Source organism: Lissotriton helveticus, chromosome 2_1 (genome assembly GCF_964261635.1).
Source record: "Lissotriton helveticus chromosome 2_1, aLisHel1.1, whole genome shotgun sequence".
Classification (NCBI taxonomy): Eukaryota; Metazoa; Chordata; class Amphibia; order Caudata; family Salamandridae; genus Lissotriton; species Lissotriton helveticus.
The window spans coordinates 1563005194-1563032939 of NC_136059.1; the positions used below are offsets into that span (position 1 = coordinate 1563005194).

The 27746-nt window shown below is 47.4% G+C and overlaps 1 protein-coding gene across 1 annotated transcript in view; it reads right to left on the reverse strand.

Annotated features, from left to right (window-relative positions):
• The window catches only part of MELK (maternal embryonic leucine zipper kinase), a 281942-nt gene extending 259964 nt beyond the window's left edge, over positions 1 to 21978 (reverse strand). Inside the window, exon 1 of the mRNA XM_078676533.1 lies at positions 21821 to 21978. The gene's annotated coding sequence lies outside the window, so the exon portion shown is untranslated. The remainder of the gene's footprint in view (positions 1 to 21820) is intronic.
• Between the last annotated feature and the right edge of the window lie 5768 nt (positions 21979 to 27746).

Below are 27746 nucleotides of genomic sequence, written 5' to 3' on the forward strand. Positions count from 1 at the left end.
GGATGAGGACTTCCGTCTTGTCTGAGTTCAGTTTCAGGCGGCTGTTCTTCATCCACTCGGCGACGTCTTTCATCCCTTCGTGTAGGCTCGTTCTGGCGGTGGCTGGGTCTCTGGTGAGGGAGAGGATCAGTTGGGTGTCGTCGGCATAGGAGATGATGTTGAGGTTGTGTTGGCGTGCGATGGTTGCAAGAGGTCTCATGTAGACGTTGAAGAGGGTTGGGCTGAGCGATGATCCTTGTGGTACGCCGCAGATTACTTCGGTGGCCTCGGATCGGAACGGGGGGAGGCGGACTCTTTGTGTTCTTCCGGCGAGGAACGAGATGATCCACTCCAGTCCCTTTTCTTGGATACCGATGTTGCTGAGGCGTTGCACTAGGGTGCGGTGGCAGACTGTGTCGAACGCTGCAGAGAGGTCTAGGAGGATGAGGGCCGCTGTTTCCCCGTTGTCGAGCAGGGCTCGGATGTCGTCGGTGGCTGCGATGAGGGCGGTCTCGGTGCTGTGGTTGGCTCGGAACCCGGACTGCTGTAAAATCTATTTAACCCTCTCCTCTCTTGTGACAGACAGCCATTTCATTAAGGCATTTCTTTTATCACCTTCGCTGCTCATTAGAAGTGCCTATCCACAATACACACCAGCTTGCCCTCCAAGAGTCATTATAAACCAATGGTTCTTTTCTAACTTGGCAAGAGTGACAGCACTGAACTGGTCCTCCTCTTAACTATGATCTTCTCTACCTGCCTACCTTTTGGACAACACTCATTTTCCTCCTGCTGTGCTCTACTAAGCCTTCACCGCTTGCCCAACCTGTTGCTGTCCCCAAGGCTTAGTGATACGACGCCGCTAGTTCTTCCTGTATACTTCTAATGAACATTTTCTCATTCAGATTTCCCTATCATTTCCATGTTAGCTACATTGGGTTTTCCATTACAGCCTCACACACCCTCACTACCCCAACCAAAAGTCACACCATCGTTGCCAAGCAGCTATTCGCCACTAGATGGTACTTAACACAAATAAATAAACCACAACATATACACACACACAACCACTACACTGATGCAGCTTCCACAATACCGCATACCCTCACTGGTCCTATTTTGCTTCGGTCAAGCCTTTTTTATGCCCCTTCACCCGAACAACCAAAAATTTCAAAGTATCATACAACCACAGGGTGTGCTTTTAAACCTTAATTTCTACCACTGCAATAAAATGCCACGTGCAGTATAAGAAATATATGCATTCCATGTTTTAAAAAACTGATGAAAGCTCTAGTTATCTTCTACTCAACAGTTCAAAAGAAGCGAATTAGTAACAGAATTGGGGGAAAACCCTATAAGTTAAACACAGTATCATGAAAAGCCTTTCTCCAGGACAATCGACTCTTGGCCGCTAAAACAACAGATTTCTTTAGCCACTCTGCTGAAGAGTTCAACTGGTCAATGGAACTCGGGGGGATATTTGGGCACTATTTATAATAGCACACAAAGCCAAACTCGCAAAATTTGCCATTTACCATTTTCCAGCACTAGCTCCTCTGGCAATGGTTTTCTATTAAAAAATGTAGTTTAAAAACTGAAGAAAAGGGGGGCGTGGCTAGCAGCCATCGATGGCGGCTGCAGCTTGAGGAGGCTCCTGAGCGGGTAAGGCTTCCCGTAAACATCCGACATATTTATTCGGCTCCTACCAGTGCCAGACGGGGCGGAGGAGAACCGGGATCCATGCAGCACCCAGCGGTGTGGGTTTGAGGCTGATTCGGCACGTCTGCGACCCCTGAGCCGCCACTGAAGCCCAAGCACCGGTGAGGCCTGTCATCTCCCAGTAAGCACCGGAGCCACAGTGCCCCTGAGGCCGACCGGAAGCTGACTCCCGGCGGTCACAACTGGCCGGAAGTGCCGGCTGGCCATAGAAGTCGAGCTACTCCGTCCTTCTTCTCCCCAGACACCTGGTGACGCGAGCGGAGCTCCGCGACCCCCGACAGCGATAACGGGGGGCCGTGGACACCACCTACAGCCTCCACGAACACCGAGCACCACGAAGGAGGTACCGCCATCTTAGGCGCTGGACGCACGTCGCATCCCATCAGTGGCGGGCCCCCCCCCCCTGCTTGGCGGAGGTCGGTCCCGGGCCCCGGATGTCTGGAGGGGGCTCCGCGACCCCTTGACTTCGCCCTGGGAGAGGTGGGCACCGGGGGTGTGACTTTCCTTCCCCCCCTACTTGCCTGGCGGACGCGTGCGAGCGGACACTGCCTTGCACGCACCTGGAGGGGGGCCACGCATTAACGGCGGCGGGGCCACACCTACAAGCCTGGCTTGACCCACATCTTGCTGACCAGGGGCACGGGGCATCACATGGATTGGCCGGGAGGGGGAAGCCACTACACCTGATGCCATTCGGAGACACGGCGCCCCACATCCCCTGCTGTGACGGCTGAGGTCCAGAACTACCGACGAGTGCACGGGCAGAGTACCCGTTAACCCTCACGACGGACCTTACATTTCGGAGGGTGTCCGACATGTCACAGAGAGGCCCCAGACAAACTGCCGCCCAGGCCAGGTTGGATAAATTTGCGTATGACAAGCACTCCCCACCCCAAGACCAGCGCAAAACGGGGGGGAAGACGATGGAGTCGGAGGGCACCAAGAAGGCCACTATTGAGGATGTCCTGGCGGCGTTGGTACAGGCGACGGTGGGTGCTACTGCTACTGAGGTCACGCTAATCCGGGCGGACCTCCACAAGATGTCGGAAAAGGTCAAGCAGATGGAGCTAGTCACCAAATCCCTGGTCGAGGATGTATCGGAACTGCAGACGGCGATGGAACGACTGCAGACGGATAACAAACTGCTTCGTGACAAGTTGGATGACCAGGAAGGGCGCTCCAGACGAAACAACGTCCGAATTTTGGGAGTGCCGGAATCGGAAAACACGGGTGCCATGGATCTCTATGTGGAGGAGTTGGTTAGGACCAAGCTCCAGCCTAAGGGACTATCGAACTTTTTCTCGGTGGAACGGGCCCACAGGGTGCCGGGGGGGAAGCCTAAGACTGGAGGGCCACCTCGGCCATTACTAGCAAGACTGTTCAATTTTCGAGACCGCGACACCATCCTGCAGGCCGCACGAGTGGCACCGGCCATCCAGATCCAGAACTCGAGGATAGCGTTCTTCCCGGACTACACGGCGGAGGTCGCCAGGAGGAGGAGGACATTCCTAGAGGTCAAGAAAACATTACGGGAAAAAGAACTACAGTACTCGATGCAGTTTCCGGCCCGGTTGCGGGTGGTAGCAGACAAGAAGGTGTGGTTCTTTGACACCCCGGACACTGCCCGGGACTGGTTGGAGGGATGGCACACTGTGGACCGACAGCGCAAATCATCCAGGCACCAGAACGACCGCGGAGGACACCACGGGACTGGCTCGCAGTCGTCCGGCCGGAGTGGGGCAGAGGGATCACACTCGCATGGACTTGCAGGGAATGGCGAAGAGGAATGACTACCACTCGGACGAGGGCCTCACTAACAACTGCTGATCGTCGTCACATCACCTGGTAGCTGTTTTTTGGACTCTGGCGACACTGCCCCAGAAGCACGCAGGGATGCCGCCTGCTCAGGGAGATACTCTCCCCCTTACACGCAAGTACTCTGGTTGTGGGATGGGTAAAGCGCTCTGCTCAGTTGGGGAGGCGGGCAGTTGGAAGTCCGTTAGGCAGGGATGCAGGGAGGGGGCAGTTGGGAGGGGGGGGTTTTGTTATTGTTAGGAACATACATGCACGGTCAAGGAAGGTAACTAGGTTTCCATATGTGTTTAAACGAGACGAGAGTAATGAACAGGGAGATGCAACTCCCAGCAGAGCCTTTGAGGGTGGGTCAACCCCGGGTGGGGAGGGGGGTGTCCCTCGTGGGATCCTCCTGTTTCCTGGTGGGCGGAGGCGCGCCCGGTACCCGGGTCACGTTTCTCCTGCACTACACTGCCGGCCCCCGAATACCCAATGGCAGATACGTCCAGTCCTGTGAGGGGAGTGGGGATGCTGAAACGCAATGCCCGGCCTTGCGTGTCATGTCCTGGAACGTGAGAGGGCTGGGGGACAAGGTTAAACGGTGTTTGGTCCTTGCCGCGATCAGGAGACAGAAACCCATGATAATACTACTGCAGGAGACACATTTAACAGGGGGGGCGGTCAAAGCCCTAGATAGACGAGGGTACAAGATGGTAGTTCACTCGGACTTTACGTCCGGATCCAGAGGCACCGGCATCCTGATGCAGAAGAATACACGGTTTATCCCCATGCTCACGAAAACGGACGATCAAGGGTGCTTCGCGGCCCTGCAGGGTCAGTGGGAGGGAAAGCTCATCACCCTGGTTTCAGTATACATTCCCCCAGCGTTGCACTCAGTACACCTCCCCAAATTGGGTGAGTTTATTCTGGCCCTCCCGGAGGGTGAGATTGTCCTTGGAGGGGATTTCAACGCAGTCCTTGACACACAACTCGATAGATTCCCCACACAGGTCCCCGCGGGGGGGATCCCCCGCCTCCAACGATTCTTAACTGCCATGGGCCTGGTTGATGTTTGGAGACACCTCTACCCTAACACTAACCGATACACCTTCCACTCCTCAGTACATGGGAGTCTGTCGAGAATCGACCTTTTCTTAACTCTGGGGGACGGTCTCCGACTCGCAGAGGAAATGACGATTCATCCTCGAGGGATCTCGGATCACTCTCCTCTTACACTCACACTTTCCTCACAGACGAGATCACGTAAACGACTGTTCCCCATACAGGCCGCTTATCTCAAGGTTCCCCAGGTCCGCAAGGTGCTCAAAAAGGTGACATCGCAGTATTTTACTGAAAATATACACTCGGTGCACTCCTCCGAGGTACTGTGGGAGGCTTATAAGACAGTTCTGAGGGGGGAAGCCATAAACACAATCACAGGGTACAGGCGGGAGCGCTCCCGAGAATTGGACAGCATAGACCTGACCTTGCAGGACCTAGCAGAGAAACACGAACAATCCCCCACACCCTCCACGCACTGACATTACACCAGCAGATCTATAACGACCATCTCCGTATGTATGTCAAGGGTCAACTGCAGGACACTCAGAATAGGGTCTACGAGGTGGGTGATAAGGCCGGGAAACTGCTGGCGTGGCTCGATAAGCGGGAAGGGAATTCTAGGGGGGTTCCGCGTCTGAGGGACGCAGATGGCACACTGCACACCAATCCAGAGCGAATTGTGGACCTCCTTGCAGACTACTTTCAACAGGTTTACACCCCTGTCCGGGTGGTCACCTCGGAAATGGCCAGAGACGCACTAGCGCCGATCGCAGTCCAAGCACTGTCCCCGGAAGCATCAGGAGAACTGGAGTCGGATATCAAAGCAGAGGAAATACAATTAGCTATTCAGGCCCTGAACCCGGGTAAGGCCGTGGGGCCCAACGGGATACCGGTAGAGTGGTATCAGGCAATGCCGGAGGCCCTTAGTTTACATCTGCTGGGCATGTTCAGGGAATGTCAGGAGAAGGGTGCGCTCCCGCCTGATCAACGGATAGCAACTATAGTGACCATCCCCAAACCGGGCAAACCAGCTGAGGAATGTTCCTCTTATCGCCCTATCTCACTGCTCAACGTGGAAGTGAAGGTACTAGCCAAACTCCTGGCGACGCGACTTTTGCCCCACCTATCTTCTCTGATACACCCGGACCAATCCGGGTTTATGCCACACAGGAACACGGCGTTGAACCTGCGACGCCTACATGGCGTGCTGGCTAAGGCTGACTCGATAACGTCCCAGGCAGTAATTTTGGCACTCGACGCCAGGATGGCCTTTGACCTGGTGGAATGGGCGTACCTGTTTGAGACGCTGTCGCGCCTAGGGTTTGGGCCCCGCTTCATTGCATGGGTCAGATTGCTTTATACAGACCCAGAGGCTAGAGTGATGGCTAATGGCCATGTCTCTCGGAAGTTTTCCCTGGGGAGGGGTACAAGACAAGGTTGTCCCCTCTCCCCCTTGTTGTTTGCGATCTCGCTGGAGCCCCCTGCCACGCTCATCAGAACCTCGCCCCTACTTAAGGCATCTGCTGGAGGGAGGGGTGGGAGGACCGGCTGTCCCTCTACGCGGACGACATGCTGGTCTACTTGTCTAATCCCACTGACGGAATTCCGGCCTTGTTACAACTTTGTGATGCCCATGGCAGGATCTCGGGGTATACGCTGAACTGGAATAAGTCGGAACTGTTTGTCCTGAGGGGACAGCCTCCAGCCCTTGACCCGAGCTGCCCTCTACGGGTGGCAGGTTCATCGTTCAAATACTTAGGCATCCATGTCACCAGGGACCCTTCAGAATTCATGGAAAAAATTTGAAACCCCACGTGGATAGACTCAGACGAGATGTTAAGTTCTGGTCGGACCTTCCTCTGACACTCTTGGGACGGGCCGCACTTTACAAAATGATGGCTCTGCCCAGGTTTTTATATGTCCTCGAGAACACGCCTTACCCGATAGCCCCCAAATTCTTTCAGACGGTGGCGGCACTGGTTTCCAGCCTCCTGTGGGGGACCCACCCTGCCCGTATCGCCCAATCTAAATTACACAGAGGCTGGTTTGATGGGGGTATCGCCCTACCCAACTTAAAATTATACTACTGGGCAGCGCACCTTAAACCCATCAACCACTGGCTACATGCTTCGCAGGGTGAGCCGGCGTTCCGGACAGACAGGGGGCAACTGGGCTTGGATAACATGCTGGCTCCGTTATACGACCACCGCAAACTTCGCTCCTTAGTGGGTCCCACTAAATTAACGGTTGCAATCTGGCACGCAGCGACAGCTGCACTTGGATGGAAGGGAGTGATCACCAGACTAACCCCGCTGTGGGACTCCCGAGTCCTCGGTCACTTGAGAAACAGTAAGGGGTTTTCACATTGGGACACGATAGGGATCTCCACAGTGGGAGATCTTTGGGAGTCGGGCGGGGTGCTGCCCTTCAGTAGATTGAGGGAATTGTATGACCTCAGTGAGAGGGAGCTCTACAGGTACATCCAGATAAGACACGCACTACTGGCGGTACTGCCTGCAGACACCGTACTGCTGGAATCCGCCCCACTAGAGGACCGTCTTCTTACTGAATTCATGGTGGAGCGCGCAACGTCCCTTGTTTACCGCAAACTACTTAATAATTCACCGGACCCGACACTAAAATTAAAGGCGAAGTGGGAGGGGGACATTGGTGAGATGGACGAGCATGAATGGAGTGAGGCGCTGGCATCGCCTAAGGAGGTCGGAATCTCATCGAGATTACGACTAGTGCAATTGAAGATAGTACATAGAGTATACTACACTAGAACAATGCTACATCATATTCACAGGATCGAACACCCTTACTGCCTTCGTGGGTGCGGGGAGGAGGGCTCATTCTTCCACACCATATGGGATTGCCCTCGAATTCAAGAATATTGGAGACAGATACTACGGACAATCTCGCAAACACTAGAATTGACACTACTACCCGACCCGAGGAGGTGCCTCCTCAATATATGGGAACCTACAGACCTCACACGACACAGTAGACTCTGGGTCACGGTGGGATTGGCAGTAGCGAAGAGAGATGTCGCGCAACGCTGGGGGGTTCCAGAAACACCGTCCAAATCACAATGTTGTCTGAACATGGACAAGACAATGGTGACAGAAAGGGCAGTCTACTCTAGCCGCGCCTGCCCGGGGAAATGGAATAAAATCTGGTCCAGGTGGAATACGTATAGAGGGGAGATCTGTGACCCTTTGCCAGAGGATGACCCTGAGGACTCGGATGGAGAGGGGGAGGAGGATTAGATTGATAAGCGGTGTGTGAGATTGAGAGGCACGGATTTAGATGGGGAGACAACTGTACCAGCACACCACAGAGAACTAGGGCCAGGAGGACATGGACGTATGCATTACTGGCCCGCAGGATTAGCTGAAGGCTTCCCTACTGCGGGATAGGTTGCCACCTTAGAAGGATCTGTTATGGGAAACCACAGGGAGATACTTCCACATGATCAATGTTGCACTAAACCTGACCACACTCTTGTTCCTAAAGGTTATTTGTTTGTTTGTTTGTTTGGTTAAAAAACTGGGAAATCAACGCCCATCACTTTCTGGCTTACCGCTCGAAATGCCAAGACCTGTGACTGTAACGGTTGTCAAACTACTGATTTTGTTGGCTGTCTCTCTGTAAAATGTATAACATAACTCTACCACCATGACTGAATGTTAGCGGCCGGCCCAACGGGTTGTAGGCATTCTGCAGTGTAATTGTAAGATGAAATAAAAGTTTTTGATCCCAAAAAAAAAAAAAAAAAACTGAAGAAAAAGGTTAATGCTAGATTGATTCAATCTCCCTTCTGACCATTTGGTAAAGTAGTCAACAAGCAACAAAGCCAATGCCTCTTTTTTAGATGGATACAAAATTGACCTAAAATGTCCATGCCAAGCTTCCTCCGTGAACTAGCAACATATTTTAATGGTGTGAAATCAGTAACACAAACTAGCAGTCTTGTCACTACTAGCACACACCCTACACTTCCTCACATGCTCACCCACAAGATTGTTAATTTCGGGCCACCAATACAATTTTCAAATTTCTCTTTTACTGTTGCAGATACCTAAATGTCCCTCAGGAGCCAATCTGAAAATTCACTTACTCAAGTTATATGGTGGGATCACCTAACTTGCCTTCACCAAACCTTCACACACCATAACTGATTCCTCACTGAAGAAAAAAAATACAGTAAGTTTTCCTTTCAATTTGTGTGTTTCGGTCAACCTTTAATCAGATATTTACAAACCAATTCCTTCTCCACACGCATTCAATGGATTTTGCCCATTCTTTTGTTAAAGGAACAACAGACTATGATCTTCGTGCTGCAACTCATACATAAACAGTTTTCACAGTACAGTAATGTCAACATCACACTCATCTACATCTTCCACTCCACAAAGACGTGTCATGTAGTCTGTATGGACATTCACTCTCCCTGGAACATACTTAAGAGAATATGGATACTGCTGTATCTTAGGTTCTAAACAAGAAAGATGTGCCATTAGAGACCTTCCCCCTCTAGGAGACAACGTTATGACAAGTGAATGAATGAATGAATGAATGAATGAATGTGGGTTTTATAGAGCGCATAGTAACCCGGAAGCATCCCAGCGCTAAGACCAAGACAGCAGAGTCGGTGGAGTGCCAAGGAGAGAGGGGAGGAATGAATCAGGGGAAGAGGTGCGTTTTCAGTAGTTTCCTGAAACGGGAGTGATTGGATTCAGTCCTGTAGCCGTGTTCACCGAGAATCGCCGGCCTCCTGTGCGTGCCTTTTTCACTCTGTGGACTGTGGGGAGGCGTTCATGATCCGAACGGAGGGACCTTGTCGCTTTATAGGGCGTGATAAGGTTTTTGAGGATGGGGGGGGGGGCCTTGTCCTGTAAGAGTTTGTGGGCCAGACAGAGGGCCTTGAATTTTACTCTCTCTTATTGGGAGCCAGTGCAGGAGTTTCAGAGCTGGTTTAGCCGAGGATCTGGCCGGGGTGTTGGTAAGAAGCCGGGCCGCGGTGTTCTGAATTCTTTGTAGTTTGTTAAGGGTGGTTTCAGGTGCTCCCATGTAGATGGCGTTCCTATAATCCAACCTGGAAAGAATCAGGCCTTGGATAAGCAGTTTCCGGGAGGTTTGTGGGAGCAGGGGCAGAATTTTCCTGACTGATCTGAGAAGACCGAAACAAATCCCAGCGTTTTTTTTAGCTTGGGTTTTGAAGGACAAGTCCTTCTCTATCAAGATTCCTAAGCTCTTGATCTCTTCTTTGGGGGCCGGGGGTTCTCCCAGGCAGGTGGGCCAGATGTTTGGGGGAAAGGTAGGCCCCTTTTGTCCGAGGAGCATGATTTCAGTTTTGTACCCATTGAGTTTCAGAGCTGAATTGTTCATCCATAAAAAGATTTCGGGAAGGCAGGTGTGAAGATTGGACGGTTCCTGGTTGGGATGGGATAGGGATACTACCAGTTGGGTATCGTCGGCGTAGCTAATGATTTTCACTCCGAACGGGATGACCACCTCCTCCAGTGGGGACATGTAGACATTAAATAATGTAGGGCTAAGCAAAGAGCCCTGCGGTACTCCGCACTGGAGGGGGATCGCTGAGGAGCGGGTGTTATTCTCCCAGACCTGGAAGGAGCGGTGGTTTAGGAATGACGTGAGCCATGCTAGAGCGGTACCTTCCACCCTGATGTCTCTGAGTCGTTGGATTAGTACCTGGTGGTTGACAGTGTCGAAGGCCGCACTGAGGTCCGGGAGGATCACTGCCACTGATCCTCCTGCATCCAGAATGCATCTGGTCTCCTCCACCACTGCCAGGAGGGCGGTGTCCGTGCCATGACCAGGGCGGAATCCAGTCTGGGAGTTCCTGAGGAGATTATTGTACTCCAGAAAATTGGAGGGTTTTTTGTTCACTATTTTTTCGGTCATTTTACTGATTCCGGGAAGGAGGGAGATTGGCCTATAGTTGGCCAGGTCCGACGGGTCCAGCAGAGGTTTTGTGAGAAGGGCTTTGACGACAGCAGCCTTCCAGCTGGGAGGGACCATTCCCTGACACAGTGAAGAGTTGATGAGGTCAGCTAGGGGGGGGGGGGCGATTGTGGATGCCACTTTTTTGAGGATGCGCATAGGCACCGGGTCGCTGGGCGAACCACTTTTAATTGTGGCGAGCGTTGTCAGGACCTCTTCTACTGATACCAGGCCGAATGTATTTAGGTAGATGTCAGGGATTTCAGGGTGAAGGTTTGAGTCTACAACAGATATGGGAAGACCATTATCGTCTGCTCTGAGGTTGACTTGGGGTAGAGTGGCGAGGATCTTGTGGATTTTCTCGTCGAAGTATTTTGCCAACTTATGGCATTTATCCTCGGAGGTGTTAGGAGCTGGGGGAGGGTCTGGGACTTTGAGTAATTCTTTCAGGATGATAAAAGTTTCTCTGGCAGAGCAAGAAGACTTTTTTATTCTTTCATCAAAGAATTGGCTTTTGGTGTTGCGTAGGGCGGATTTATAAAGTCTTATGGAGGAGCGGAAGGCGTCTTTTTTGGATATGGATCCGTCCTTCCTCCAGGTGCGCTCTGTCTTTTTACACTCCTTTCGTAGCAGTTTGAGCTCAGGGGTGTACCAAGGGGCAGGGTTGACTCTTTTGGCTCGTTTCAAGGTGCTTGTTTTGGGGAGAAGAGAGTCGAGTGATTGGGTGAGCCAGGAGTTAAATTGCGCATCGGCAGTAAGTGGGTCTAGAGCTGGGGAGGGAAGGCATTCCGTGAGCTTGGAGGCCCATTCTTCAAACGAGAGTTTGGGCCAGCGTCTATCAGTGACCCGGGTTTTGGGAACTTGGGGTGGCGGGACGTTGAGATGCCAGTCAATGGGGACCAAGAAGTGGTCTGTCCATGGCAGTGGGAGGGGGGTAGCGGTTTTGAGGTCGTTGATATTGGTAAAGATGGGATCCAGAAGATGCCCTGTCATGAGTGGCCTCTGAATTCACTAGTCGAAGGTCGTAAGAGGTGAGGTCGAGAAGGAGGTCGGAGGCAGTTAGGTCCTTGGGGTCTAGTAGATGGAGATTGAGGTCTCCCAGGATTAAAAAGTTGGGGGATGTCGTTGCCATTAAAGTGACAGTGTCGGCAAGGGTACTTAAGAACTTGGTGGGGGGGTCCCGGTGGGCGATATACGAGTAGCCCAGAGAGGGAGATTATAGGTGAGATTTGTAAGGCGAAGTGGCAGCTTTCGCAGTCTTCGATATTGCCGTTATTTGCTCTGCAGGTGAAGTGCTCCCTATGTATTATTGCCAGGCCACCTCCTCTGCCGAGGGGTCTGTTCTGAGAGTGGATTTGGTAGCCTAGAGGGAGAGCATTAACGATATCGGATTCGGAGTTGGGGGTGAGCCAAGTTTCCGTAAGGAACAGAATGTCGATAGAAAGATCCTGTATGAGGAGGTTTATCTCAAGGGAATGTTTAGGAAGGGACCTACAGTTAAGGAGGCCGAGCTGTAGGCCGTGGCGTCCTGCCTCGGTGAGGGCTGGGTTGCAGAGGTCGCAAGTGGCTTGTGTTCAATTCTTAACACTAAATATGTGCCCCAAACGACCCGACTAAAATGTTCTGTAACCCAGGTGATCACTAGTAATTCCTTCTCAATGACAATATATTTTTGCACCGATTCTCTTAATGTCTTTAAGGTGTACAACACCTCCTACTAGGCACCCTTGTACGGTTGGAGCCGCACTGCTACCAGACCCACAATGCTTGCATCCACTGCTACCAAGCATTCCTTTCTTTCATCAAAAAAGGAGCTGGTACCATTTTATTTTTCAACTATACAAAATCTTGCCGTTGCTCAAAATCCTAAAATAATTTCACACCTTTTTTCAACAGTCAAATGAATCAACATTGGTGGCATAATTCCACATGAATATGGCACAGAACTCTGCAACCTAAGAAAGGTCAACTAATCTTTAGTCCCAGGCGCCGACACCTCAACGATCTCCTGGAAGTGTTTTTTTCTCAGCTTACTGCCTTACTTGGAAATTAATTGTCCATGGTACTCCATTTCCTCATACATGACAACAAAGTCAAATCCTTGCTCTCCAACTCACTCAAGACATACAAATTCTTACTCTGGTCATGATAATCCTTTCTAAAAAATACCAATATGTTATCTTGGAAAGCCACCGCGTCAGTCACTCCCAATGAGTGTCTCTTTCAAAAGGCGTCGGAAAACTGATGAAGCACTTGACAGACCAAAAGGTGTTCTTAAAAATTGAAACATGCCCTCGGGTGTAACAAAAGCACTCAAATGTTTTGATTCCTTGTGAAGTTTAACCTGATGATGGGCACTTACAAGACCCACAGAAGGAAGCACTATAGCTACCATATGCAAAAAGAGCAATTTCATATATTCACCCCAGTACAAAGATCTGGGCCTAAATCCATCATTTTTTTGCTCACCATTCCATTCCAGTTTGGAACCAGCCATGTGCAAATCAGTCTTGACCCTGCGCCCAATGGGAACAGTCCAGCCTGAACTGCCAGGCCAGGTCCTCCCTTGACTGGAAACAAGCATCCTAGGACCGGTTTCGGTCTTTCAGCCCTCATCAGCCAGGATAACTGGACTCCAGTGGCATGGAGAGCTGTGCCACTGGAATCAAGCTATCCTGGCTGTAGAGGGGTGAAACCCGGAAACTGGTCCTAGGATGCTTGCTTCTGGTCCATGGAGGACCTGGCTTGGCAGTTCGGCTTGACTGTTTCCATGAGGCACAGGGTCAAGACTGTTTTGCATATGGCCAGGTCTAAACTGGGGTGGCATGCTGAGCAAAAGAATGATGGATTTAACCCAGATCTCTTGACTGGGGGTGAATGTTTTGATTTGCTCTGCATTTCGTCCACCAATTGTATGTCTTTTGCTATAGCTACCATAAGCATCTATACCATTTTGTGGAGATTTGACAAGGGATGCCTATCTATACCGATAATTTAGTTGAGACTGGGCAAGTCAATGCACAATTGCATCTCATAAGAACTCTTTAATGAGATCAACGCAGAAGTCCATGGCAAGAATTCTGTTCCTTCATAATCCTCTTTGAACAAAGGTCATTGAGCCTCTCTCTCAATTTCTCTTATGAAGCCAAATGAGCATTAGGCTTTATGCCTAACCAGCATAGACAGGTGGAGAGTCATTGGGATCCAAACAAATAACCATGGTTTGTTAGTGTGGCAAAGCCAGAATTGCATCACTCTAAACTGTCACAGATTTTCCCAGTGGTTTTCCAGCCTGTGAACTCCAAATCGACCCAAAAGTAACCAATAAAATGTATCTTGTGCCCAGTATAGCTACCAGGAGGCAACAATTTCCTTTCACCCCATGCCTCCAGCATCAAGGCATTCCCAATGACACTAAACCACACACACAAGTGCTGCAGCATGGGCACTTCCTTACTACCTGTTGGACTTGGCCCTTTTGGCAGGTTCAACCCTAAACTTTTTGCCTGTCTCCTAGCCTTTTCCCTGAGTAGTGTTGATGGTTTTAGGCCTCTAGGCACTTTATCACTGTGGTCCAGTGTAAAGCACGTGCGCTCTCTGTGTTACATTTGTAAGGTTGGCCTGCCCTCCCATAGGAATGCATGGGGATTCCCTGGTTAGTGTGTGTCAGTGGTAATTCCTGTTATGAGAGGAGCAGTGTGGTCAAGTCTGGTATGTATGAAATTGTATTAATAAATGCTGGCAATGGTGTGCGCAGATTTATTGTGGTTATTATAGAAATGCCACTTTTAGAAGTTGGCATTTCTGTGTGCTATGTGTCTGCCTGCCTGATGTGAATTGCATGTCTGGCTTGTGAGTGACAGGGGCTGAATGGTGTGGGGGGCTCCAGGAGGTGCAGGTTGAGTCAGCGCTAGGCTGAATGGGACATCTACATTTTAAGTAGTGGGAGGAGAAGTCCCTGGCCTCTGAATAGGAGTCTGCCTGCCCTAGTGAATGCTGGCTCCGGCCCCCTGTGGTGTGTCTGAGGACGAGCCCCCACCTAACAATGAGGAAAGAGGAGCCTGGTAAACAGAGTGCCCCAAAACCAGTTGCATCTGGTTTCCCCAGCCCTGTGCTTACAGACAAAAGGGAAAGGGTGAATAAATGAAGGGGCTGTGACCTCATGAAAATGTTCTGGTGTACTGTTCCTGACTTGGAGGGCCTGCCGCTGCTGCTGGGCTCCAGGAGGAACCGCCACGAGGGGCTGCCTCCCTGCTGGAGGGTCCTGTGTCCTGGCCTGCCTGGCCCAGCCTTTGCCCCCTGGACTTTAGACTAAACTCCTGGAATTTGATTCTAGCGCCATGAGAGCGCTTGCCTTTCATTTTTAAAGAACGCTTTGTTCTCTGCAGCTGAAGAGCAGCGCTTCTATTTTTAACTGCAACATGGCGCTGCGATCATTTTAAAAAGGGGATTTCCCCACATTTGTGCCTTTTCAAGCGGGAGCCCGCCCCACTGATTAATGCTTGAAAACCTCGGTGGCTTCGTAGCAGGTGCCTACCACGCATATTTGCATCTACTTACAAACCACGGATGCCTACCCTGCATTTTTGCTACGCTGAGTGGGTGCCCACCCTGCTTTGTATGTTTAAGGAAGAAGGAGCCTACCGCTCATTGCCGCCAAGAAAAATCACCGCTGCGGTCCAGAGTTTCGCAAAGTGCCGCCAGGTTGTGGGCAGAGCCAAAACCGGAAGCTAACGGCCGGGAGGAAGGAGAGGTGAAATGCTGCAGCAAGCGGGGCTCCCGTGAGCGGTGAGAGCGCAGGGAGAAGAAACGCTGGCACACCAACCATCAGGCGGGAGCCGCCTGGTGCTCAACAAGAGCCGACCTGCAGTGAGGAGTCCGCAGCCCAGTGAAGGAGGCGCCAAGGGAGAAGACAGGAGCCTTGCAGATTCCCAGTAACTGCAACCCTAGAGAGCCGGTGAGTGAGGGCTTCGCTGGCACACGGTCGGTGCAGGCCCGAGTCATTGTGCAGGTTTGATGCTCCCAGAGGCACATTGCTTGTGCCTGGAGCATCATTGGGGGCTGAGTTTAGAGCATATTTTCTTTGTGCTCCCCAGACGCGATGGTGCCAGAGTCCCGGAGTGGGACTGAGAGGCACGTTGGTGCCAGTGTACGTTGCTGCTTCCAGCTGCCCCACAAGAGAGAGCAGCTGCAACTTTGGGGCCAAAGTGTGGAGACTTGTTGGTGCCCCTCGGGCACAGTGGGTGCCGGTGTCCTAATTTACTAAAGAGGCACCAGGAGGAGCCCAGTGCAATGGGGCTCCCCAGGCACGAGGAGTGCCATTGTTCATTTGGCCTGTCTTGTTTGGGCTTTACAGCTGCGCCGCCGTTGCGGCCAGCTACAACGGGTGGCACATGGTTGTTGGGGCACCCGTGGGGGCCCAGAGGGCACTGTGAGTGCCAGTGACCACATTTTCCTTCTCAGCTGCACCGCAATTAGCGGCAGCTGCACCGTTTAGGCCAGAGACAGTTCTGGAGGAGTCCCAGTGGGGACCCAGGAGGCACAGTGGTACCAGCGCAATTGCGCACTTTTTGCTTTAGCTGCAAGTGGCAGCTTACCCCCTGACTTTGCGGGACATAGGGCATTTGAGCCCCTGAGAGAGGCCAGTTGGCCCGGTGCCTGTTTCCGTCTGTTGTGCCCCTCCTGATTGGGGTACTCTGTGTTCATGCTAATTGTTGCTTAAGGTGGTTAGGCTTATGAGATGATTGCCTACTATGTTCTAGGCCTGATGTGAGGATAATTCTGAGGTCAGATCTTTACCAGTAGTAACTGGTTGTGTCCTAGTTATGTTTACTATTTGTGCTACATTTACCATTTGTGATTTGTGCTGGTTTTGACAGTGGCCCAATTGGCCCGGTCATGTGTAGATAATCCCCTGTAAATACTGCCTAGCGCCAATGGGCACAGTGTACATTGTGTGATTAGGATCTAATGTGTTTATGATAATACAAAGGCTATTTTGATATATCCTTGTGTGGAATTACTTTTGTGGTGTGCCTAGTGTGTTTCTGCTGTGAGGGTGTTGAGCAAACGCTTTACACATTGCCTCCGGGATAACCCTGACTGCTCGTGCCAAGCTACCTTGGGGGTGAGCAGGGGTTATCTTTGGGGTGTAACTCCCTTGCCCTGACTAGAGTGGTGATTTCTGCCTGGCTTTGGCGCAAGCCTTAGCCAACCATAAATCCCATTTCTAACACTATCCATACAGTCAATACATTTGGGAAAACCACTGGGACCCTTCACACAGAATAACATCAGTATTGAACTCTGGCACCTCTTATTCATTAACTGTGATGCAATTGTCTACAATAGCCTTTCACTTCTTACTAAAATAGTTTTTTTCCCCCATCAGTTACATATACTTTATCAAAAGTCGAACACCCTATGAAATTCCCCACGATACGCACTGCTGCATCTGAAGCAGGTCCTTGTGGTTTTTTGTCTCCGTTCCTTTGACGTGGTTTCTTCTGTGTTTATTTTTCAAGAAATTCTTGAAAGCACTTATGCTCACAACAGCTTTTCCTTTCCTGGTCCTGTAATAACTTATTTCCTATACAAATATTCGAGACAGTTCAATCCTTTTGGGAATATTTAAAGTACCACTCAACGTCCTCTCTGTGACAACCCATAATCTCTCTTGGACCTTCTTGCTTTTAGTCTTCATCATCATTTGATCCCCAAAATCGTGATCATACCTGGTAGTTCGAATTCATATGACACGGAAAGAGTTCTTAACGTGCAGACACTTCGATACTTCTCAATGGAATCACTCACCCTCCTTTCGAGCCCATAAGAAGAACTTAAGCCTTGCCACTGCTGTGTTGTTATTTTTTTCCAAACTTAACTGTTTGACAGAATAATCAACGACATCAGGTTTCCTAACATACATTGATTTTTCTTTTTACATGTAGTGCCTCATACTGCACTTCTGCTATCTTGAAGCACTGCAACAGATGCCATTACCTAATGTAACACTACTATCAGAAGGATCGAGTCAGAGGTTGCTTTGCCCTAGACTTTGAACTTTTGAACTTCACAGCAATGCATATATCATCAGCTAGCATTAAGTGTATGCCACAGACTACGGCACCAGAGCACCAATTAGCAACCATGAAATTCACTATGTATCTTTGCACGATCTTAGTTTGATGCATGCCCTTAGCTCTGAAAGTGAATAAATTAACAAAACTATGTATACAATAGTGTTTCACACAGTTTTGAGGATAGGATCGTTTATGTTAAATGGAAATACATAATCCAAGACCAACACAAGCATTTGTTTGAGTGATATACATGTGACCAGCAGCTAAATGAAAACCTTCTTTACACCATTTGATCACTGGACAAATAGAGCATAACCTTTGTTATTTAGCTGGCAGCCACCTATATAGTAAATATTTACAGCTATTTAGCAAGCCATCTCAAAAACATAAAAGATTATGTACCACTAGACAACTGATTGTGTAGATACTTCCTTTTTAGGTCGAGCCTAGCGCAGCGCGCCAGCGCTGCCTAGGAGATGACCTTTTGGAATCGGTCTGCACTTTTCAAGCACTTGTGCTTGTGGCGACATCCACCTTGCGTGTGCGGGCAGCGGCGCGCAAGGGCCATCTGTTTTCAATTAGAGTGGCCACGTGCGGATTTTTACATTTGCCTGCTCACTTTCATGCGATTCTTCACTTGTCTTTTCCACCTCCTACTCGCATCACTAAAACTTTTCAGGCCCCTTCTGACAGCAGTTCTCAACCACCGTAGTCACCCCCACTCTTTTTGGGTTTTCGATAGTGATGGCATGGCTAACGGCTTTTATGTGTACCCCCAGTTAGCTGCACATGTTCCCTCTGCTTTATGTGGTTTGATGTTATGCATAACTGCAATATGAGCTTCTGGGAAAGAAAACTGTGAATCAAAGAAGCCACCGCTCCCCAAACAGCATTGTTGTAAAGCCAGGTCTATTGTTCAGAGGGCTACATTGTTCAGGGGCCAGCTCTACTGTTGCGATATGGCGCTGTATACAACTAGCAGCAGAACATCTGGTGGGTGTATCTGAAGGGACAAAGACTTAAGCTCCCGAAAGGGAAGCAGAAGCCCTCGAATAGAACAGCTACCATCCCTGTATTCATTGGTGCTCTGGAGTTTCAGATTCAGTAAGTACTTGTCTTCCAACCGCCCCCTTCCAGTTGTTTATGGTTATATGGCTTGGGGCTAATTTGTTTGTTTTCTCCCCCTTTATCTGCAATTCATGCTTTTTGCCCATTCTTTTGTTTTCTATTTAACCCTTGGGTGTCTGGCTTGGCCTCTCCGACCGCCCTCCCAGAGCAATTCTGCCTGCAGTTTAATATGGTTCATCTCTTGTTTTATTTCCTGTTTCAAACCCATGGCCCCCCCCCCCCGGCGTTACCTATTGTCACCGGGGGGGGGGGTGGGGGGGCTGTGTTTCTACCGTCTCTTTCTTTCCAGCACCAACTCCCCTCTTCCGGGTCGGCATGCTTGAGTGCTGTTAGTTTAACAGCAACTTTTGTTTGGGGCTGGATGCATAGCTCCTGGGGGCTCTCCTCCCTGTAGGGTGCACCAACGATGAGTGCCCTACTGCAGACGTGGACACTACTGTCTTCCGAGGCAGCTGCAGGATCCCTCTTGGGTGGGGGCGCGGTCTCCCCGCCTCCGGGTGTGCATGCTTCCATGCGTGCTGGAGAAAGCTGCTGACCCGGATGGGGAGGGCACTACCTTGCTTTGACTGACAGCACATTTAAACAAACCGAGAGCAGCTGCCATACAACCCCGTCAACTATAGCAGGCCAAACGATGTTCTCTAGCCTGGTGAAAATTGTATTAGATTATGTCACCCACTGCCCCTTCAGTGTAACAGCCCAACCTTCTGCTGATGCCCACAGAGCGAGTGCATCTCCATCCACGTTGGCCAGGCTGGTGTCCAGATTGGCAAAGCCTGCTGGGAACTCTACTGCCTGGAACATGGCATCCAGTCCGACGGACAGATGCCCCGAGACAAGACCATTGGGGAGGCAACAAGTCCTTTAACACCTTCTTCAGCGAGACCAGGGCTGGCTAACATGTACCAAGGGCCGTGTTCAGACACTTGGAATTGGGGAGTTGATTTTTTAAGATCGATTTGTAAATATTTTTTTGCGTGGAAACAGGACCAGAGGGTAAAGATTGTTTATCCTATCATAAAATTGCCTTACCTGCTTCTCCTGCTGTTGCTCAGACCTGCAATATGTAGGCACGTCACATATTTTTGACAGTTTTCAATGGAGTTTTGCGTAATGTCTTAATATAGTTGTATATAGTAATCTCAGTTACAATGTTTTCTAAAGTTTTGTCTCTCTGAAGTGAGAGAAATTTGTTGTACTAACTTTCTGCGCATCTTTCACCAGACGAAGTTCGCACTGGAACCTACTAACAACTCTTCCACCCGAGCAACTCATCACCGGCAAAGAAGATGCAGCCAACAACTACGCTTGCGGCCACTACACCATTGGCAAAGAGATCATCGACCTGGTGCTTGACAGGACATGCAAACTAGTTAATACGCAAACCTTTTGTAACTCTCACTTTTTGCAAGTGCAGTTTAGATGTTCATAGCCAGCACTTTGATAGTTTGTGACATATTCATGTTACTCAGTCAATTGGTTTATGGTTAATCAATATAGCCGCTTGCTTGGTTTTGATGCCCACCATGATCTCCCTATTAAAGTACTTCCGTTCCATACACCTTAGCACATAACATATTCATCGCTCTAGTGCTGTCACATGCTGAAAGTTATTGGCCTATGTTAACACCCTTGGTTCTGCATATCCTTTAGGTAATTGGGATACACTGTGTTAAGAGAACACAATACTGTTACAAAATCCAGCTACATTTGTGCCTTGATATATGTTTAGATTAACACTCCAATCTCTGGTGCCTTATTTGGGTGTGAAACACATATATAACATATACTCAATGGCTTTCACAAATGAAGCTCGTCCCTTCTCACTAAAGTTTAGATGAGAACTCTAAACCTATGTGCAATGTAAATATGTATTTATATGAGTATTTAGTTATGCAGCACAATATCCTTGGTACAACAACTGTTGCATGGCTAAACACTTAGAAGGTCCCAAAGGCGAGACCCACAGCTATGCCAATGCTTGTTTAAAACATACAATTATAAGTTTAGAAACGTGGGTGATAATGGCATCTAATAGGTCTCTTAGCTACTACAATCTTCCAAAAATGCATATTTCTAGCCACACAATCATACACACTGTATTCTTAGCATGTTTCTCGCATGGAAGACAACATATAACCTTATTCTGCAGATCCAAAACTTCACAAAGTAACTTTTTGTTGGAGTGTAGCAGTGCACAATTTGGAGGGGTTATATCAAAAACAACCAACGATACCATGCTTTGATCTGGGAAAAATGAGAGAAAAAACTATAACCCTCAGCTTTCAAGAACAAGGTTGGCTTACACATTAACAAGAAAAAACTAAAAACTGAGAGCGTACAACTATAGGAGCCAAGGTTTACCACGTGATGTACCAACTCTGTATTTAGAGCTTTTGTACCCAAGAATACATTCTAGGATTTAGAATTGCTCTCATTGCATTGTAAGCATGTGCTTAAAAAAAAGTCTAAATGACAAACTGGCTACAAGTGCCACAACTGGTAGCAATGTAAATAAGACTAGCTGCAGGGGAAGGTTTGTGCAGAAGGGAAATTGGCCCTAAAGCCACTGTTTAGGTGCACTGGGGTAGAGTTACCCGGCAGCGCAACCAAATATCATATGGTTAATCCACACTTAAACATTGGACAGATTCGTGGGGACAAGTTTCCAAAGTTCATGCGATTGGCTGTTCCAGTCTATGTTTTTTCTTTGAACTCCTGAATTTATAATGGAACAAAGGAAATTGCAAATGCCAAAGTAAAAAAAAAAACATGAACTGGGGCAGTGTACCTAATCGTAGATAGGTAAAACGTGTCAGAGCTGCAATTTTCGAACCCACAATTTAAGACGGTGCATTCAGAAAGGGTTAGGCGAAGAGTTTAAAAAAATTAACTTCAAACAGCTGCACCATAATGCATCTTGTTGGGCAACTGCACTACTACCAGCTCCGAGTGTTGCAGTCACCTTAAACCACTCACTATCTGTCACCCTGCAAACAATAATTTTGTTCCTTTCTGATAAAATAGGGCAACTGCGCCTCCAATTAAATCAACATATTGCCAACGGTTACAAATGTCAAACTTACCTTCTCAAATCTAAAGGGATATATTTGCTCGGCGGCTTACAGGGATGTAATTTCTTTCACTCTCTTGCTCTTCGGATAAAATCAGTGGGGTGGATAACTTTTTTTAAATTTCCCTGCGAACCAAACCCGCTTCCGTCCGACAACCCCAGGCGTCCAATGAAATCAAACCAGCCGCAGAGGCTCATGGGCGTGTGGTCGGAAAAGACTGTGGCTGGCTTCGGCGGCCATGTTGCTGGAGGCTCTGGAAGCTAACTACAAGGAGCACTGAGACTGAGGCGGCTTGTCTACAAACCTGATGTTCGAGCAGGCGATCGTAAATTCCGGCTAACTGTTCTATATGCGGAAAAATGCATACAAAGTATTGTCGATTAAGTCGAACAATATTGGCATCGTTTATTAAAAGAGCAGGGCGCCTTCTCCGTAGTGTAAAGAGTACAAGAGGAAGTAGGTTGAAGAAATTATACCTATTCCTACAGTAGGAACTAATAAGGGTGTTAATAGGGTGTAATTTAATTTTAGTATATCTCCTTTCACTATTGTGTTACCATATTGCTTAAGCGCTTTTATTACAGCTTGCATGTTTCACTTATCTCTTTACTTCTTTACTATTTTATTAAATGTATTGTTAGGTCAAATTAGTGTTATGATTAAGAAGGAGAGATGTGGTATCTAGGTTACCTGTATCTTGGTAACATGATGCCACGAGCTCTAGAATGTAGTGCTGGAAGGAAGCATACGTACTGTGCAATTTAAATATGTAAGGTGAGCGAATCACCGTTGATGCGCTCAGTTGTATGGAAACAGTGTGATTAATTACGTAATCACGGTTGACTCGTGGAATTTAAAGGTAAAGCTTCCCTTTCTCAGCTTTTGCTCTCTGTGTAACACTGTTACTTTAAGGTGTGCGAATCACCGTGATGCGCATCATCGCCTCTGCCTATAGTTCTTGTCACTTACTTGTACTTGTTCTTCAGTCCCCAACCCACTCCTGTCACCAAATCGCATCAGGCACTGCATCTGTGCAGTTCTTGTCATCAATATGGCATTAACGTACGTCAGCATGCTTCTGTACCTTATGTCACACATTAGCTTTTGCTGACCCTGCTAACAGTCTCTGAAAACGTCACTGCCTAGTGACTTGATTTATTCATGCGCACCCTCGACCAGCGCAGTGTCGCATAACCTAGTGCGAGCAACGCCTCTTCAATGCTTGCACTCACCAAAATCGCCGCTTGATCCACCTTCGAAATCTCTGCCGACTGTGTTGCAGCTTCACTTTTGGCTCACATCCTCGCTGCTTCAATCGTGTCTGACCCACAACACTCGAGGAGTCCGATTAAGGAAGTCTGCAACAGCTCCGCTTGCTCTCCTCCTCTCTTTAGGTGCAAAGAGCTTGATATGGAGCCGGGATCCCATCCTTGTTGCCAATATGTAAAGACGATTTGTACAAGTGGAGGTAGGTTGAAGATTTATTGAAGAGCAAGCATGTGGCAACCAATGCCACCAGTATCTCTTTCAACTCTGTCATCGCCCGCTCCCTTCCTTCCATAACTGAAGTCTAGAACCTGTTGCATCACGCTACCAAGGTACAGGTAACCTAGATTCCAGAGCAAGTTCGGTACTAACTGATCAGACGGAGGTCCTCATCCTTGGCTGCACACCCTCAGCCTGGGGCGACTCCTAGTTGCCGACCTCCCTGGGAGCAGCACCGACACCCACCGTCCACGCACGCAACCTGAGGCTCATCCTCAACTCCACTCTCTCCATGACCAAGCAAGTCAATGCCGCCTCATCCTCCTGTTTCAACACCGTCTGCAAGCTCCGCAAGATCTACAGATGGATCCCATTAAAAAAAAGAACGGTCACCCCAGCCCTCGTCAGCAGAAGACTAGATTACAGAAACACCATCTTCGCAGGAACCTCAGCCAAACTCCTAAAACGTCTACAAAGCATACAGAACGCCTCGGCACGCCTGATCCTTGACATCCCCCGCCGAAGCCACATCACACCCCACCTAAGAAACCTGCACTGGCTCCCCGTCAAAAAAGGATCACCTTTAAGCTCCTCACCCACACACACAAGGTGCTCCACAACAACGGACCGGCATACCTCAACAGTCGACTCACCTTTATTTATTTATCCAATTTCTTAAGCGCACTGCCACCTAACAGGCATCTTGGCGCTGGTAACTCTGAGACCGTGTCAGTACAGGAGGGAGTTGAAGCGCAGGGCTAATTCATAGGGAATAGCCAGGTTTTAAGGTTCTTTCTGAACGCAAGCAGCTCCCCATGTTGCCGCAGTACAAGAGGTAGAGTGTTCCACAGCCTAGCTGCGGCCACCCCGAATCTTCTGCCCCCTGCCCTGACTTTGTTGAAGCGTGGTACTTTTACTAACATTCCTTTCGAAGAGCGAAGCTCTCTGCCCGGGACGTACCACTCAAACATTTGCTGAAAGGAGATTGGACCTTTTCCGTGCAGGGCTTTAAAAACTAAGCACAGAGATTTAAATTTAATTCTCTGTGCCACTGGCAACCAGTGCAGCTCCGAAAGTGCTCCAGAGGCAGAGGTCCGCCTTGGCCAGCCTAGTACCAACTTAGCCGCAGCAGATTGAACCCACTGAAGCCTATCTAACAGGAATTTGGGGGATCCAAGGAGTAGAGCATTACAATAATCTACCCGACTGAGTATGGTACTGCGTGCAATTAGGGCACGGGCTTGAGATGGTAACAGGGGAAAGATCTTCCTCAAAGAGCGCATAATCCCCAGACAGCAGCTCACCACTTTCTCCTGATCCAGCGGGCTATAGAAAATATATCATAAACTACGCTACCCAACTTCATAACCTATAAACAAAATTCTATACTAAATATGGACCCATTTATAAACCTGATATATTTTGGGCCTACTGAATCAGGTGGTCAGAATAAATCTATATACACATTATCTACACACTATATACATATTTATACATTTGCAGAAAGAATATTGTCATTAGAATAAAACCCAACCATTTAAACGACCACTATAGGCGACGTGATCTAGCTAAAGGTAACCTATACTTCTAAATAATCAAGACCAGCTTGTTTGTCAAAAGTAAGATTTTATTTTCTAAATTATGGTATATATGTTGAAAGTTTTATAAATGAAATTTATTTGTAATAAAGCAAGCATGATGGTAAGAAATAAGAAAAATACAATTTAAGCAATTGAATCAAATTTAAAGAAATTATATAAAGTTTAGCATTTCTAAAACCTATTTCCCTAACTGAGCTAAATAGACAGAAATTAAAGTAAAGTTCTTTGAGGATTCTTACGTGCTCCACGCAAAGTCCAGCAGCACATCACCCTCATCAGAAAGTCAGAAAGCAGCAGCCAGCCCAACCCTAAGGGCATGACTTTTTATACCTTTCTACGCTAACTAAACTAGCAAAGGAAAGTTTTCAGAAATCTACGACGTCCCATTGGTTGAGAGTGACAAGTGACATGTCACCCGATTCTTAAAAAGTTCCACAAAAATCATGTCTTACAAAGACCATTGTCTCTTCCACGTGAAGCCAGAGGCTTCCTGCGATTGCAACTTTGTATTAAGTCATCCTCGCAGCTTCCATAGTCTTTCAGTGCAACTTCCGCGGATGCCAAGTTAAGGACTGACAAAAAGTTTACTTTCGACCTTGGCCATGTCCGACAGAATGATGTCAGCTCATCAGTCTTTGCTTTGTGAATGCAGCTTCAATAAACGTTTTAATTCAGAATGGGCGTCTCGTGACTTTTTGCAGAATTATAGTTCAGCTCTTATTTTGCGGCTCAAATAGCTAGGCCTCAAAAGCAGGCAACTTATGATTTCTAGTATAAAACAAACACAAGAAAAGTATTAATGTAAGAAATAAAGTATATTCTGTATCCACCCCATGGTTTACTAATTAATTAACCCACCCTATTAATCAAAATGTTACCTAGCCATTGCAAACAAATAAAGCAGCGTTTATAATTACCAGTCTCCGTTTTTCAATGAGACCCATATGCACCTAGAATAGTAGAAATGACATTACACAGACAAGGAAAAGCAAAACAAGCACATGCTTAATTTAAGTTTGCAGCAGTTAGTAATGACAAAAACGAAAACAATAAATTATTTTATTATTTAGCACGAACAAAAAGATGCAACAAATATGCACGTTTATGAGCACACATGTTAGTCCCCCCACGTGTAAAGTTTAATCTAGGTTGTATTAGCACGACATATCACAAATCATTAATATTTTTATTCATGTTATGGAAATGTGACTTTGCGAGTTTAAACAAAATTTTGTTTTCTATCTCGCTCCACCAACTCCCTCATCTGGTGATTAACAAATCACCACATCAGCACTCAAAATTTTGGTAAAATAAATTTCTAAGAAATCGATTCAAATTCATTTGTATTAGTAAACCTTAAAAGTCTGTTTCAGCATAATCTTTGCAATTAACATGACGCTCTCTATGTAACTCCTGTAACTCGATCTCCCTTTCCTCTTCTTTTCTCAGTTTATAGATTCTCTTCTTTTCCTTCAAATGTTTCTTTCTTTTATGTAACAAACAACCTACTTTAGTCAAAATAAAAATGAATACTATTATAATCAAAGGTGCCAGAATCTTGCCAAGAATTGAACTTCCGATATTATGAAACCAGTTTTTAATTGCTTGAAACCTTTTTGAAAGTTTCTCTGTAAAATCTTCTTCTTCTAAAGGAATTATTTCTGAATGCATTTGTGTAATATTCTTAATATACATTTCAATATTCTTACTTTCATCCGGTATATATGTACAGCAATGTTGGACATGTAAAATGCCACAGACTCCTCCCTCCTTTGCTAGGAGTATGTCTAAAGCAAGGCGATCTTGAATTACCATGGATCTAATTGCAATAACTTCAACATTCACTAATTGAAATCCATCAGCAGTGTCAGTTGATAATCTATCAACTATAGTGGACAATTTTCTGATTCTCCCTGCATTTAGGGTTATACCAACAAAAGGTATTACAGCTTGAAAAATATCTCCCAGAACTTCAGTAAAAGTTTCTCTTTTAGCTCTATTTACATAATTATGAATTTTAAATAATCCTTCTGAATCTCTGTCAACATGAAACACTTTAGGAAAAACAATTCCCACATAACAAGTTCCATACCAATGGTCTGGAAGGTTATAGTAAGCTTTGTCACCACAAACAAAATAAATTCCAGGGAAGATAGGATCTTTTCCACCTTTAAATCCCCAACCTCCCATTATCAGATAAGTATCTTCACAGTTGCTTGCACCTACAAAATAATTATCAAAAAGTGTGTTATCTCTTCTAATGCAAAGCTTTCCACTAACAGGCTTGTCTATGTGAATTGCAATATTTTCAAGCATTTTGCCATTTAATTTCTCATCCTCTTTTTGCCAGAAGGATGACTTAGTCTGCTTGACTAATTCATTTCTCTTATAAATTGCTCTTCTCTCCTCAACCATATTCAAAAATTTCTTTCCTTCAGCACTTAATTTACATGTCAGATTATTCTTATAAGCATACTCATAAGTGAGTTCGTTAGTAACAAGGAAATATTCTCTTAATTGTTTAGCTTTCTTATGCTTATTTAAAGCATTATCAATTTTAACATTAGCAAAAATCTCATCATAATTTGAATAGTAATATTCTAAACGACCAGTTTGATAAAATAAACTAGTTAATACACTACATGTAACAGCATAAGTGAGAGGAAGCATATTATATGTTACTCCCTCAGAAACAGAAGCGGGTAACTTAACACATACATAACAGTCCTTTGCATCCATTACCTTTACATATTCACTCAAAAGCTTTGTGAATGTATTACTTGAAAAATCACCTATTGATTTATCTTGATGAATGTTAGGCTGATGATCAATTACTTTTGCAGATGCACTAT